Consider the following 15,742-nt stretch of genomic DNA (forward strand, 5'->3'; position numbering starts at 1 on the left):
GGAAGCGGAGATGATGCCTTTGATCTCAGCGTATTAAAGAGATTTATGTCAGTTTACATGAACATGTGTTTGAGACCAGGTGTGTTAATGACCAGGTGTGTTAGTGACCAGGTGTGTTAGTGATCAGGTGTGTTTGAGACCAGGTCTGTTAGTGACCAGGTGTGTTAGTGACCAGGTGTGTTAGTGATCAGGTGTGTTAGTGACCAGGTGTGTTAATGACCAGGTGTGTTAGTGACCAGGTGTGTTAGTGATCAGGTGTGTTAATGATCAGGTGTGTTAGTGATCAGGTGTGTTAATGACCAGGTGTGTTAGTGACCAGGTGTGTTAGTGACCAGCTGTGTAAGTGATCAGGTGTGTTAGTGATCAGGTGTGTTAGTGATCAGGTGTGTTAATGACCAGGTGTGTTAGTGACCAGGTGTGTTAGTGATGTGTTAGTGATCAGGTGTGTTAATGATCAGGTGTGTTAGTGACCAGGTGTGTAAGTGATCAGGTGTGTTAGTGATCAGGTGTGTTAGTGACCAGGTGTGTTTGAGACCAGGTGTGTTAGTGACCAGGTGTGTTAGTGACCAGGTGTGTTAGTGGTCAGGTGTGTTTGAGACCAGGTGTGTTTGAGACCAGGTGTTTTAGTGATCAGGTGTGTTAGTGACCAGGTGTGTTTGAGACCAGGTGTTTTAGTGATCAGGTGTGTTTGAGACCAGGTGTGTTAGTGACCAGGTGTGTTAGTGACCAGGTGTGTTAGTGATCAGGTGTGTTAGTGACCAGGTGTGTTAGTGATCAGGTGTGTTAATGACCAGGTGTGTTAGTGACCAGGTGTGTTAGTGATGTGTTAGTGATCAGGTGTGTTAATGATCAGGTGTGTTAGTGACCAGGTGTGTAAGTGATCAGGTGTGTTAGTGATCAGGTGTGTTAGTGACCAGGTGTGTTTGAGACCAGGTGTGTTAGTGACCAGGTGTGTTAGTGACCAGGTGTGTTAGTGGTCAGGTGTGTTTGAGACCAGGTGTGTTTGAGACCAGGTGTTTTAGTGATCAGGTGTGTTAGTGACCAGGTGTGTTTGAGACCAGGTGTTTTAGTGATCAGGTGTGTTTGAGACCAGGTGTGTTAGTGACCAGGTGTGTTAGTGACCAGGTGTGTTAGTGATCAGGTGTGTTAGTGACCAGGTGTGTTAGTGACCAGGTGTGTTAGTGATCAGGTGTGTTAGTGACCAGGTGTGTTAATGATCAGGTGTGTTAATGACCAGGTGTGTAAGTGATCAGGTGTGTAAGTGATCAGGTGTGTTAGTGATCAGGTGTGTTAGTGATCAGGTGTGTTAATGATCAGGTGTGTTAGTGACCAGGTGTGTTAGTGACCAGGTGTGTTTGAGACCAGGTGTTTTAGTGACCAGGTGTGTTTGAGACCAGGTGTTTTAGTGATCAGGTGTGTTAGTGACCAGGTGTGTTTGACACCAGGTGTTTTAGTGATCAGGTGTGTTAGTGACCAGGTGTGTTAGTGACCAGGTGTGTTAGTGATCAGGTGTGTTAGTGGCCAGGTGTGTTAGTGAGCAGGTGTGTTAGTGATCAGGTGTGTTAGTGATCAGGTGTGTTAGTGGCCAGGTGTGTTAGTGACCAGGTGTGTTAGTGATCAGGTGTGTTAGTGACCAGGTGTGTTAGTGATCAGGTGTGTTAGTGACCAGGTGTGTTAGTGACCAGGTGTGTTAGTGGCCAGGTGTCGGTATGTCGTCCTGGTGGACAGAGAATGACGTGGTGGAGACGTAGAAACATGAATTTATAGTTACATTCTATGACTATTTCATATATTTCTATCTGCTGTGTTGGAATCCTGCTTCTGTTAAATCTGTGGACATTTTCTCATTGATGCAAAATTTGCAGAATCGTTCTCATTCATTGCGTCATATTCCTCAAATGTGTCTTAATCAGTTAATTTCACTGGATTCAAAGTAAATTTGATATTTTTTATTTATTTTTTGTTTTTTGTTTTTTTTGCTATGAACTTGACACACGTTTCTGCCATTGACAGAAAACCAACCTGACAGCTGACCTTTTTAAGGGGAAGGAGCCGCAGTGTTTCCCGGTATATAAGTCACTTATTAATATTATATCGTAGAAATGGTTTTATTATTACATATGTAGACGGGTTTCTGAACAATGTCATGCAGGTAGCAGAACTCTTCATGAGCTCAAGATTGTAAACATGAGTTTATGGTCTCAATCTCAATCCAGCATGATGTTCATTTAGTACATTATGGTCCATTTAGAGTCCACCAGACCAGAAAGCAGGGGATGCTTTAGGGGGCGGGGCTTACCTGCTGATTGACAGGTGGCTACCACGCTACCAATGCTAGTTAGCTACTAAGATGACTTAAACACTTTATGAATTATGAAGCTAACTTTGTTAGCAGCTTCACACCAGAATCCACTTGGATCCAGATCCAGTCAGAGTGCTGCTCAGTGTTCATCAGATCCACCCGTCGCTCCTCCACAGTCCAATTATGGTCACTTCCTTCTACTGGTTGCAAAAAAATCAGATAGATAGCGACAAACAGAAGGTAGAATTTGAGGCTTCAGACCAGCTGGTCTATGACTGGTACTGGACTCTCTCTCTCTCTCTCTCTCTCTCTCTCTTTCTCTCTATCTCTCGTTCATTTGCTGCAGACGGAGATTTCCAGTTCAGCAAACAACCAAAAACACAGCGTTGTTTTCGTGCACAAACTCGGTACACGACAGATGATGTTCTGGTGTTCTGTCTGCCCTTTAGCTTAAATGGACTCTCTCTCTCTCTCTCTCTCTCTCTCTCTCTCTCTCTCTCTCTCTCTCTGTCTCTCTCTCTCTCTCTCTCTGTCTCATCGTCAGCCTGAAGGTCACGTTTCACCTGCAGCCTCACAACATCGTAATCTGAACCTGAAATAGAAGCCATTGTGTGAGTTTGTGCCTGTTCTTGGCATTTTTCCATGTGTGTGTGTGTGTGTGTGTGTGTGTGTGTGTGTGTGTGTGTGTGTGTGTGCGCCCCAATCCCAAACCACGTGTGTGTGTTTCCTCTCCGGCCTTCTGGAGAAGCGATTCAGTAAAAAAAGAAGCTCCGGATCAGCACCGTTTGGGCTCCGGTTGTCATGGCGATGAACCCTGATCCTCGGAGAAAACCCCCGTGGGTTCCCCTTGTACGTACGGTGGGGCTCTCCGCCATCTTTTCCAGCTCAGTCACCAGGAGGCAGCACGCTGACGTGACTGCAGGTTAAAGGAGGAGACCCCCTCCCCCTCTTGTTGACGGCCGGGGGGTGGGGGGGGGGGGGGTTAATGTTTAGCGTAAACACACATCTCCCACTCTTTTGCCGTCCACAGAATGACTAACAATGTAAGATTAAAAACTCCTCTAAAAACAACGGGATTTAAAAGGCAGCGTGTGAACCGTGGGTTCAGGCGGGAAATCGTGGGTTTCTGGACGGCTGATTGGCCGGTTGGAAAGGTAACCCTGAGGTGACTCATGGCTATCATATAGATATAGATATATAGCCATTGTAACACACAGGAAAGACTTATTAGCTTCTGCATGAGCAGCACTTTGCCTTCGTTTCACCATCGATCGTCTTCTAAAGGCTCTGGAGAAGAATATCGACGGCCGAGTTAGCCCGACTCCTCACACATAATGTGTCCTTTATCCCAAACCAGCCCGATGAATGGGAATAGAGTATGAAAGCTGCAGCCGCGTATAGAAGGCATCTCATACTGGATGAGCCAACGTCAGCGCGACGGCTTCACATGTTGGAGCTTTGAATCTCTGGCCAGTCGGCATATTGGATTTATTTTTTATTTCTTGTGATTTCTGATTCTCCATTTTTCAGAAAAATGTGCTGAATATATATTTATTTAAAAAAAAACGTTAAATGGGGCATTCCCTTGAAAGTCCTGTTTCAGTTTATTTGAATACTTGAAGAAGAAAACGTCCGAAAACTGTCACACAAACGTTTTTCTTTGAATTCAGCAGCGAACACACACACACACACACACACACACAGTGAGAGAGAGAGTTTACCAGCCGCTGTGTTGTTTACAGGGAAATAATAGAAATATGTCCTCTGTGCTCATTTCTTCATGTATTCCAGTCAGTGAGAGAAGAAGTAGCAGGAATATTGAAAGAGGGATGATTGGAAAACGTCAGTGTTGTGTTCGTCTACAGCTGCTCATGGTTTCTTTTTTTAGACTTTCACAGCAGAAATCTACAACAGCGTGTCAGGACCGCTGTAGGAGAAAAAACCACAGAGCCAGCATCTATGCAGGCTGCTCTCACTCAGCTTTCGTACTAAAAAGTACGAAAAGTAAAGCACGATAATTTCGTATGATTTCCTACGTATTACACAGAGCCGTAGTCACGTAAACGATGCGCTTTATGCTGGTAGTTAGAGACCATCAGACCTAAACCTGATCATAACCTTCGGAGGGTTTAGCTCAGGAGGTAGAGGGACTTAGCCAGCGACCGTAAGATTGCCGGTTCGATACCAGGCTCTACCAATTCTTACTCTAACCTTAACTTTTACCCTAACCAACAAACGAAAGATCATATACATTCACTGAAGGAGTAATATTAGAACAAAATGCATATTTTTCGCTAGGAATGTCATTAAAACATACTTTAATGCCGAAACAGCTTTAAAATGCTGCATTATGCTGCATTTTCCATTATGAATGAAAGGAATGGAAGCCATTTTTCACTGCAGGGATTCATTCAGTCATTTTGATATTCGTAGGATAAAACACGAAAAAATTTTACATAACTTTTCGTACGTTTCCATACGAAAATTCATGAGAATACGTTGATCTATGCTAGCTAACGTCCCATGAATGTACGTATTCATGTTCTAATGAATCAATCCCAACGTGTGACATCACCTCGTTAAGGTCCTTAGGGTGATGATGTTGATGCTTATTGTGGCTTTTATTCATATGAGGACAAACTGTCATCTTATGGGTGTTTATTGATCGGGGCGGTTGGGCTAAGATGCTAGCGGTAGCTTTCACTTGTTGTCATAGCAACGACAAACAATGGTGTTAGCAGGAACCAAGCAATGTGTATATATCGGCTATAAACTCACACATTTGTGACTTTTTTTCTCTGAATATCGCCCCCTCTCTGGGCTCCGACAGCAGCGAGTTAAAGAGTGTCACCTTGCTGCTGCGGTGGTTTAGTTCCATACAGATATACTTTCTTACATATCGGCACATTTCTGACTTTGGATCGTTGAGATTCTGTGAATTTGGAAAGCGTAGCGAGCAGCTAGCTCCGGACGCTACGAGCCGCTGGATCACACTCCTCCATGTTGGCCTCGCCGTCCTGCTGGTAACGACAGTCCTGCTCATTGCATTTCATTTTCAGACCCATTAATCTGTTTAAATGACTTTGATGAAGCCAGTTGGCAAAGCATCCCCACTTACCAAAGCTTCCATCGGCCAACTTCCACTCATTAAACGTGAAGGCAGCTTACTGTATATACATTTAAACACCATTAAAAAAAAAACATTACTCGCTCCATTGAATTTCTGAAGTTACAAAATCGATACTCACATTATACGATTATACCTTTTGGCTTTTATCTTTGATTCTACAGACATAACCTTTCCTTTAGATACATCCTTGTGTGAGAGGAGCCTGATCCTGCTGAATGTGTGTATCGCTGTGGGTCGGATCAGCCGGCGTCCTGTGTGGGTGGACGGGTGGACGGCACCCTGCTTCCTTCCTGACACCGACAGAGAGCATGATGGGAAGGCGGAAGGAGCGCTTCTCAAAACAATCTACCGCCAGTTAGTTAGTGCACCAATCTGTTACACTTTAAGAGGAAACCAGCGTATATTTGTGAAAACCTCTCAATCTCAAATTAAACATCTCAAGTTGACCCGAGCGAGTTAAACTACAGGAAATATTAATACAAGGTAGAAACAACGAGGCACCTTTGTGTCAATAAATGGATGTAAAAAAACAACAAAACTTGCAGATTGGGCGCCCCTAGTGGCTGCAGGGGCGCTATGCACCCGCCTAGTCTGCTTATAGCAAGAACCGGCTCTGGTCCCGGGCTCTCTGATCCGCATTGAAAACTCCGAGAGGAGCGCTAGTAGCGTTAGCAGCACAGGAGCTAACGGCTAACGAAGGTTCCAGTGAGTTATGTGATGATGAGGTTGTTGTTTGATAAAGATGTGTTAACAGCCATATAAAATATATATCAGAGAAGGATGAGCTGTTTAACTTCATAACAACCAACCAGGAGCTTATGATACAGATAAAATCAATATTAATGCAAATAATATATATATGCAAATAACCACTTGACTAAAACAGTAAGAGGATGATATTTAGAGTTTTTGACAGTCATTTCAGAGCCGTAGCATTTATCTTTTAGGGACGTTCCATAAATAAAAATAATGAGGGGTTGCTGTAACAACATAAGAAGTTATATCTGCTCAGAACTGTGACATGATGGCGATCAATAACACGGTGAACCGATGACAAAACGGCAAAACAGGAGAAGACATCGGATTCATGCTTTTTCTTCTTTTTTTATCAACAGTATTTGATAATTGATTCTCAATCTCTCTCTGAGTGTTAGTGAGACCTGAGGGGGTGAGACAGGGTGGGGGGGCAGAGAGAGAGAGACAGGGTGGGAGGTAGAGAGAGAGAGACAGGGTGGGGGGGCAGAGAGAGAGAGACAGGGTGGGAGGTAGAGAGAGACAGGGTGGGAGGTAGACAGAGACAGGGTGGGAGACAGAGTCCGTATTGTATCCCTGATCCCAGTTCAGCTCTGATATGAGATATTTACATAAGGCTGCAGCAATTATTCACAGCACATGCCCCCCCCCCCCCCCCTGAGGAAATGTTGTAAAGAACTTCCTGTTTCCTCTTACTTACTACTTTAATCTGTACTCGAAAAATCAACGTGAGCGATCACACGGTCCGTTTTCCTAGATTTCACCGGAACATTCGTTTCCATGGTTACGGAGACACATCATGTCAAAACAGGGACAGCTGCCGCGCATCGTTGACTCGTGTGTTTTCATGTCGACCTTCATCTTCAACACGCATCGCTGCGTTCCCCTGAACGTTGTGTTTTTTATGTGAAATACGTTTCCGATGCTGTGAGACGGACAACGATGACATTTTCACACACGACAAAAGGTTCCAGGTCACAGAAAGATTACGTGCCACACTTTTTGTTATTTCAAACAGTCAGGCATTTATGAAATTACACCGTGTCACGACTCGTTTGTGACCCGTGAAGACACGAAGGATGTGCACTCTGAGTGTGGGAAGAAAAGTGAAAAATGTCAAGATTCCAAATGTCAGAGTTATCACGATGTTCCAGATCGACTCGGACCGAGAACGAGGGTGAAGGGTCAAGGGTCGCCGCCAAGAAGAAGAACAAAAACCATCAGAAGACAGTTTCTGTCACTCAGGACGGGATTATAGAACATAAACCACCAGAGACCAGGAACCAGAGACTGTCTGTGGTCCCCCAGAAGTCTAGATAGTAGACCACATTAGTCCAGAGACCAGACTATGTGGAGGAACCAGAGACTATCTGTGGTCCCCCAGAAGTCTAGATAGTAGACCACATTAGTCCAGAGACCAGACTATGTGGAGGAACCAGAGACTGTCTGTGGTCCTCCAGAGGTCTAGATAGTAGCTCACATTAGTCCAGAGACCAGAACAGACTATATGGAGGAACCAGAGACTGTCTGTGGTCCTCCAGAGGTCTAGATAGTAGACCACATTAGTCCAGAGACCAGACTATGTATAGGAACCAGAGACTGTCTGTGGTCCCCCAGAGGTCTAGATAGTAGCTCACATTAGTCCAGAGACCAGACCAGACTATGTGGAGGAACAAGAGACTGTCTGTGGTCCCCCAGAGGTCTAGATAGTAGCTCACATTAGTCCAGAGACCAGACCAGACTATGTGGAGGAACAAGAGACTGTCTGTTGTCCCCCAGAGGTCTAGATAGTAGACCACATGAGTCCAGAGACCAGACCAGACTATGTGGAGGAACCAGAGACTGTCTGTGGTCCTCCAGAGGTCTAGATAGTAGCTCACATTAGTCCAGAGACCAGACCAGACTATGTGGAGGACCAGAGACTGTCTGTGGTCCCCCAGAGGTCTAGATAGTAGCTCACATTAGTCCAGAGACCAGACCAGACTATGTGGAGGAACAAGAGACTGTCTGTGGTCCCCCAGAGGTCTAGATAGTAGCTCACATTAGTCCAGAGACCAGACCAGACTATGTGGAGGAACCAGAGACTGTCTGTGGTCCAAACAACAAGGTCTCTGCTGTATTTATGTCTAGATGACCTTATTTGGAGTGTTGATGGAGCAGCTACAATGTTAGCGTAGCCTAGCACCATCAACCAGACTCCATTCAGAAAACCAGCGTTTTAACAGTAGTTATCTTGTGGTCTTGCAGACAGACCTAACAAAGCATGACTCAGCACTTTTTACTGATCACCATCATGATGGAGTTATTTCAGCATCCTTTCATCTGGTTATTGATATTAAATCACAGATCAATACTTTATTCTGGTTCCTCCAGCTGGGGTGAACCAGCCTACGTGGGTCTTGGTGAAATCCACCGAGCACCTATGGATGATGTCATGATGATGTCATGAACCCTGACAGGACGGGGGTCTGGGTTCCTGGTGGATCTGGGACTTACATACATGCAGTTTACATGGCAATAAAAACGTGAATGGAGAAGAATTTTCAATTTGTCTCAGAATGTGGATCTCTCTGGTCTGGTCTTGGTCTTGACTCAGGTATCAGGTGCTCAAAGTTCTTGGTCTGGTCTTAGTCTCGATACGTTGTGGTCTGGGTTTAGGCAGTCTTGATTTCAACGCTGGTTCCCGGTTCACTGTACTTCAGAATTAACAACAAAGTCTTCTCACTTCAACTGCTGTGTGTGTGTGTGTGTGTGTGTGTGTGTGTGTGTGTGTGTGTGTGTGTGTGTGTGTGTGTGTGTGTGTGTGTGTGTGTGTGTGTGTGTGTGTGTGTGTGTGTGAGAAAGGAAGTTTAATCGATTTGATTCTGAACAAATGGCTTCCCTCCTCTCTGCCTAACCTCATTTCTTCATCCTTTCATTTCCCCCATTTTAAAAATTCTCCTTTTTCCTTTCACTTTGCCTCTTCTTACACCCCCCCCCCCCCCCCCCCTCCTTGCTTCCTCCCCCTTCATGAAAAGCCGACCAGTGCTCTCTGACGTTCCAGGCGATGCTGTTAATGTGAAAGGAGTGGAGGTGTGAGGGAGAGGAGCGCTCGCTGCAGCAACCTTTCATACCTGTTAAACGGTGCTGCTAAACAGCCTAATAGTGAGGAAACGGGGATCTGCTGAGAGCAATTACATCATTCACTGAACAGGTGCTACTGCATTCATTAGCACACACCCCGTGTGTGTGTGTGTGTGTGTGTGTGTGTGTGTGTGTGTGTGTGTGTGTGTGTGTGTGTGTGTGTGTGTGTGTGTGTGTGTGTGTGTGTGTGTGTGTGTGTGTGTCCTGCAACCTTGTATCTCTATGGCATCTAGAAAACAGACACTTGTTTTTGCCGTTTTCTGCTCCTCTAAAAAGAAAAAAAAAGTCTGAACTCCTTTGAGCCCAATAAACACCCTTGTTCCGCTTCCCCAGTGCAAATAATTTGTAAATATTTATACTAATTTATTATTTAGCATCTCTTTCCTACCAAAACACGGTGGCCACAGGAGACTCCTGTTCTGTGTGTGTGTGTCGACTGGAAGGCAGTCGGTTGCCTTCCGTTACCGCCAGCATCAATATCCATGAGAACAGTCGCTTTGCATCAATTCATCGAGTTGATCTTGTGATAATTATTTGCTCATTTAAATTTACAAAAAGTTGTGGCCGTGGTTCAACATGTCAATGTTATATTTTAAATGCACTTTTCCTGTTTATATGCATGTATATATGGTACATAATCATGCAATCCAGTATATGCATATGCATTCAGCACTTCAACACCAAAAAATCCAAAAGTCTTGAATTTAGGATTTTGTAAACTAAAGAACTTTAATTTTCTTTCATTTACGTACTCGCAGCTGATTCCTCCCCGTCAGCTGTCTGGACTGTTGTCTTTCACCTCTTTGCTTTGTGTTTCTGAAAACGTTCCCACGAAACGGCTTCACGACAACGTTAGACAGTGTTGGGTTTAGCAGATAAGCAGGAGATGGTGGAGACCAAAGCAGAGCTGAAAGCATTATATGGTCAGAAACACCACGAAAAATACTTGCTGATGTAGCTCTTTATCTGATGGAGGTGTAAAGTTTCACTGCTGTTAAACAATAAAAAATCACAGTTACAGTGTGAAATGTCATCAAAGATCCTTCAGGACGTCGTGATATTGATATTCACGACCGTCAAAAGTCGGCAGCAACACTTTGGCACAAGACTCGGAGATCTTTTGTTCCTCCGTTTGATTCATTCTCGCCGGTAGACAGGAGCTCCACGAAGCAGCGGCAGATGAACATAATTAGTTATTATTGTGGGAAGAAGCTCCAACAACTCAGCGGGGAAATCAGGAAGAGCCGCCTGCTGACAGAAGCAGACCGGATGCAACAAAAGGGGATGTGGAACCGGAGGGACGCCGAACTGCACGTCAGGCAAAAAATCATTGGCAGCATCTGCTGAACAGGTAGCCCCCCCCCCCCCCCCCCCCCACAAGGTCAGGCAGTGTGGGAGACTCGGGGACACCCATGGGAGAAAACCTAACCTTCCCCAGCAATCCATTCCACATGGGAATTAAAATCTATTCAACACAGATCCAGGAATCAATTGACCACGGATTCTCTTTCTCGCTCTCAGAAATGTGGTCATTAATTTGGCGAGCAGCTGCACACATGTGACCTTGAGATCTATACCGAGGAACCAGCTATTGTACCTGTGTTTTCCTCCTCACGTTTTATCCTTCGCCATGCAGTCGAGGTTTTCTCCTGATTTACGAGCGTCTGATATCAGACGCACCACGACGTCTTTGATGCTGTGATAAGCGTTTGCCCCCGAGGGCTCGACGCGCCACGTTGATGGAGGGTGTCGGGACTCAAGTTCACAAATAAAAACATCCCGACAGCGACGTGCAGCTTAAAAACACAGCTGTCTGACTGAGAAGTGAACGGCCGGCCCTCAGTTAATAAGGAGGACACGAGACGGAGCGATCTGACAAACCATATTTCTGGAGCTTGTGACGCTGCAGACCCACAAAACGTCCTGCTGTTCAAAACACCGTGTGCCGGCGGAGGTAATGAAGTGGGAAATGTTGTCTTAGACCCGATTAGCGGGTTGTGCTTCACTCTGGAAGTCCTCGAACGTTCCTGCTGACCAGGCCTCTCCTCTTTGTGGCCATCGTTCTTTTATCTTCAAGCTTTTCTAACAGGAATTGTGGGTTAAGATGTTTTACTTTTTTAAATACTGGTAGAACCAAAAGACACCTCTGGTTCTGTGTTTGGTATGAGAAACATGCTTTAACCCTTTGAGACCCACATAGACCTGTTTTTTTTCTGTTTTTAGGGGGGCAGAGGATCTTTAACTTCATCTGAAAGCTCAAAATATAAATGTGTAAAAGGGCTTATGTAAACAAAATATGATATAATATCAACATGCTTGGATCTAAAGTCGATGTAATTTAAATTTGTGCTGCCATGTCATCAGTACTGTCCAACTACATCTGGATAGCTGGTTGTCTAAGGGGGTTTGGGTGATGTGGACTCTTGAATCTGGTCCTCCACCCTCATGCATCCTGACAGTGTCCTGTCAGTCCAGACGGCTCCCCTCCACCAGTCCAGGTCCAGGTACAGATGTTCCCGAGTACCTCCGTGAGAGTCTGGCGCCGGCTGTGTGAGATCCAATCAAGGCTCTGCGTTAGAGGAGGTGTGCATAATTGCAGGAGTCCTGATGAGCGCGCACCACATCTCTGGAATTAGGCGCCGCAGATGGAACGGTCATACCTTTCACGGCTGGTTCTGCTGCATTCAGGTGGATGTGGCGGCTTCATCAAGTAAACTGTCTCATATAAGTATGCGTGAGTGACAGATGGTGGTTCAAGTCGCTGCCATGGCAACCCGATGCCGACGGCTGTTCGTTTCTGCCTGCACGCCACGCGTTCATCGCCTCATGCTCTCGAATGGTGTTGATTATATGTCCATGATGCCCTTAATTACAGTACGCGTATGCAATTATACCTGATTCAATAAGGTGTTCACCTCATTAACATAATCACAGTATGGTGTTTTCATAGCTTCTGCTACACTCGTCTACTTAATTATGTTTTAATCACACTCAGTAATGTGGCAAAGCGGCAGAACTGCATCCAGAACTCCTGCAGATACGAAATGATCCATATAAGAGACGTCGTGGTGTTTATGAGGAGGCAACCTCTGTTCTACAAATGGACTGTACAAGCAAATAATAATAATAATAATAATATTAGATATAACTGTTGGGCACTGACAGGAGCAGATTCGGTTATTAATAGATAATTATGATTATCAATACATTTTTGATATAAATAGCATTATTAATGTATTCCTGCTGGTGCCCCAACACAATTGGTACCCCGTGTGAGGGTGAGTACTGTTGATATGTGTTATTTAAATATAAGTTTTACAATGGTAATAAATAAATTAATAAAGACATGCAAAGTGCAGCTCAGGGTTCATGTCAGATACTCACTTCCTTTTGGAATCTAGTTCAGTAAAATGTACTTGATTTGTTGATACTAAAGGTATTTACATTATGTTTAAGTTTTTTATAATCATATGAATAATTTTGAACTTTAGATTTTATGATTGATTTGATGAGACAATTCTCATGTCAGTATGAAAAAAGGTGCTCATGTGAGCTGAACGTTAGCGTTAAACCGACAACGAGATTATCACGACTCCAGATTCAAACGCCTCCTCGTGCACAGATTAAATGTATAAAATCTTTGGTAATGATAACGAGGCGGCTTATGTTTCCATGTAAAACAGACTGCCTCTGTAACCCAAACAGCATGACTCATGCAGTTTTGGAGAGACAGATAGTGTGACAGAACCGGGCTGGAGGCGGTCTTTAATATTGGATGTGTGGCTGAAGCGGCCTAATGGCTTAACACTGGTGTGTTTGGGACGGGAATAGCCTGTTATCAGTGTGTGTGTGTGTGTGTGTGTGTGTGTGTGTGTGTGTGTGTTCATGTTCATGCATGTCTGCAAGTGTTTCCCTCAGAATTAAACCACTTGTTAAAACTGCATATTGTTGAAAATACTCATTTGAACTTTTAACCCTCGGCTAAAAAAAAAAACACTCTGACAAGAATTTTCCACAAAGTTTTCACGTCAATAAGAATAATGTAACCAGAATCATTAAAAAATAAACATGTTCATTTTCCTTCCACACACATTCTTCACATCACAGACACTTAAAATCAACATATGATAAAAACCCCCAATGGACTCTATCCATACTGACATGAGAATTGTCTCATCAAATCAATCATAAAATCTAAAGTTCAAAATTATTCATATGATTATAAAAAACTTAAACATAATGTAAATACCTTTAGTCAATCAATCAACAAATCAAGTACATTTTACTGAACTAGATTCCAAAAGGAAGTGAATCCATGTGGATTTCTGGTGTGAAGCTGCTAACAAAGTTAGCTTCATGATTCAAGGTTCAACTTTACAGCTGTGTTAAAGTGTTAAAGTCATCTTAGTAGCTAACTAGCATTGGTAGCGTGGTAGAGACCTGTCAATCAGCAGGTAAGCCCCGATCCGCCTAAAGCACCCCCTGCTTTCTGGTGTGTTTTTTTCTCATAGACTTCTATACAATCAGAGAGGAGTCGCCCCCTGATGGCCAGCGGAGAAAATGACAGTTTAAGGCACTTTTCAGAACTGGACGTTGCCTCCTGATAAAAGTATATATTTTTTCTCCGGAGCCCAACCGCTCTGAGTGTGTGACACTTTGCATTAAACACACTCTGACCTGCTCTGCTGTTTGGATATCATTATCACAGACGGACGGAACAGCAAAGCAACAGAGGATGAAAGATACGGGGGATGGGAATGCTCTAATAGTTTCTGTTCTGTCCTGCTCTCTCCCTCCCTGTGTGTGTGTGTGTTTGTGTGTGTGTTAGTGCATGTTAGTGCATGTTAGTGCATTGAAGCCAAAACCGACATCCACTCTTTTTTTTCTTCATTTCTATTTTTCTCTCCTTCTCTCTCCATATACGGCATAATTATTCTGCAGATCACTGGGGGATTTTTCAAATACCATTACACTCCTTTTATTCCTCCACCTCCACACACACACACACACACACACACACACACACAGAGTACATACACACAACACACACGCCATGAGATTGCATTTCCATGCTTGCATTCATGGTGGATCAAACATCAAACAAGCTGCCGCTGCTGTCTGAGCAAGTGTGTCAGTGTTCATGTGTGGAGAAGAGGCGAGAGGAAGACTGACCTTGGAGTGTGTGTGTGTGTGTGTGTGTGTGTGTGTGTGTGTGTGTGTGTGTGTGTGTGTGTGTGTGTGTGTGTGTGTGTGTGTGTGTGTGTGTGTGTGTGTGTGTGTGTGTGTGATGGCTGTGAGGCAGTGCAGAGAGGCCAAGTGAGAGGACGAGATAAAGAGAGCTCAGTGTTTGGCAATGAGGGAGTCTATGTGAGAATAAGAGTGTTGGAGGAAGACTGCAGCCACTATGTCTGTGTGTGTGTATGTGTGTGTGAGAGAGAGAGAGAGAGAGAGAGAGAGAGAGAGAGAGAATGACAGAGAGAGAGACAAGGAAAGTGTAAGATGGTGTGTGTTGTAGTATTCTTAAGTAAACTTACACAGTCACATGTTCTGAGTGGAAACATTGCTTACATTGCTAGCAAAGCATAGCATAGCATAGCATAGCCTAGCCTAGCTCACACTCTGTGGAGCCATCCTGTAACGCCATAAACTGTTGTTCCCTCTGCTGCCCATCGAGGGGCGACCTATAGAAACTTGTAAAGAATGCTATCTATCTGCATCATCCACAGAGACTGGGGTTAATAGATTTTTTCAATAATATAGTCAACATATAAATGAAAACAACAGAACAATCAATAACGAGAGCATCTATGATGTTGTCAATATACATGTTTGTGTTTTAGAAACGTATCAGTAACCTTCAACTTCCATTTCAACCCCTGTGCTTTTGGGCCAAACCATCACTGTAGGCTACAGAGTCCAAGAACACACACACACACACACACACACACACACACACACACACACACACACACACACAGCCTTTAGCAGTTGCATTAGGCTTCTCTGTGTTTCAGACTAAAAGGTTCAGAAAGTGGGTAAAAAGAAAAAACCCTCATACTCTCCCCTTTCTCTTTAATGCTACAATGCCACCCTGTGTGTGTGTGTGTGTGTGTGTGTGTGTGTGTGTGTGTGTGTGTGTGTGTGTGTGTGTGTGTGTGTGTGTGTGTGTGTGTGTGTGTGTGTGTGTGTGTGTGTGTGTGTGTGTGTGTGTGTGTGTGTGTGTGTGTAGTAAAAGTCTTCAGCTCTCTGTAGTGCGTTTGTTAAAAGTGACAGCTCACCCCAAAATCTTTTTCATATGTCCAAAGATCCTTGTTGTGAGCAGTTTAATAGGAATTATATTCTATATAAGAAGTGGACGTCGTCATGGCGATGCCACCCGTTGGTTTGTGGACTAGAGTTTTGAAGCCTCAAGTTCGTCATTTTGGTCGTTGCCA

At 44.2% G+C, this 15,742-nt stretch overlaps 1 protein-coding gene and 1 long non-coding RNA gene across 3 annotated transcripts in view; both read left to right on the forward strand.

Annotated features, from left to right (window-relative positions):
• Positions 1–15,742, forward strand: part of il1rapl2 (interleukin 1 receptor accessory protein-like 2) — a 249,957-nt gene that overhangs the window by 21,374 nt on the left and 212,841 nt on the right. The gene's annotated exons all lie outside the window — the stretch shown is intronic.
• On the forward strand, positions 7,607–8,568 carry LOC311014075. The gene is made up of 3 exons (XR_014597222.1): positions 7,607–7,656; positions 7,899–7,975; positions 8,222–8,568. It is a non-coding gene; the product is annotated as an uncharacterized lncRNA (long non-coding RNA).

The sequence above is a fragment of the Eutrigla gurnardus genome (assembly GCF_963514095.1).
Source record: "Eutrigla gurnardus genome assembly, chromosome: 5".
Classification (NCBI taxonomy): Eukaryota; Metazoa; Chordata; class Actinopteri; order Perciformes; family Triglidae; genus Eutrigla; species Eutrigla gurnardus.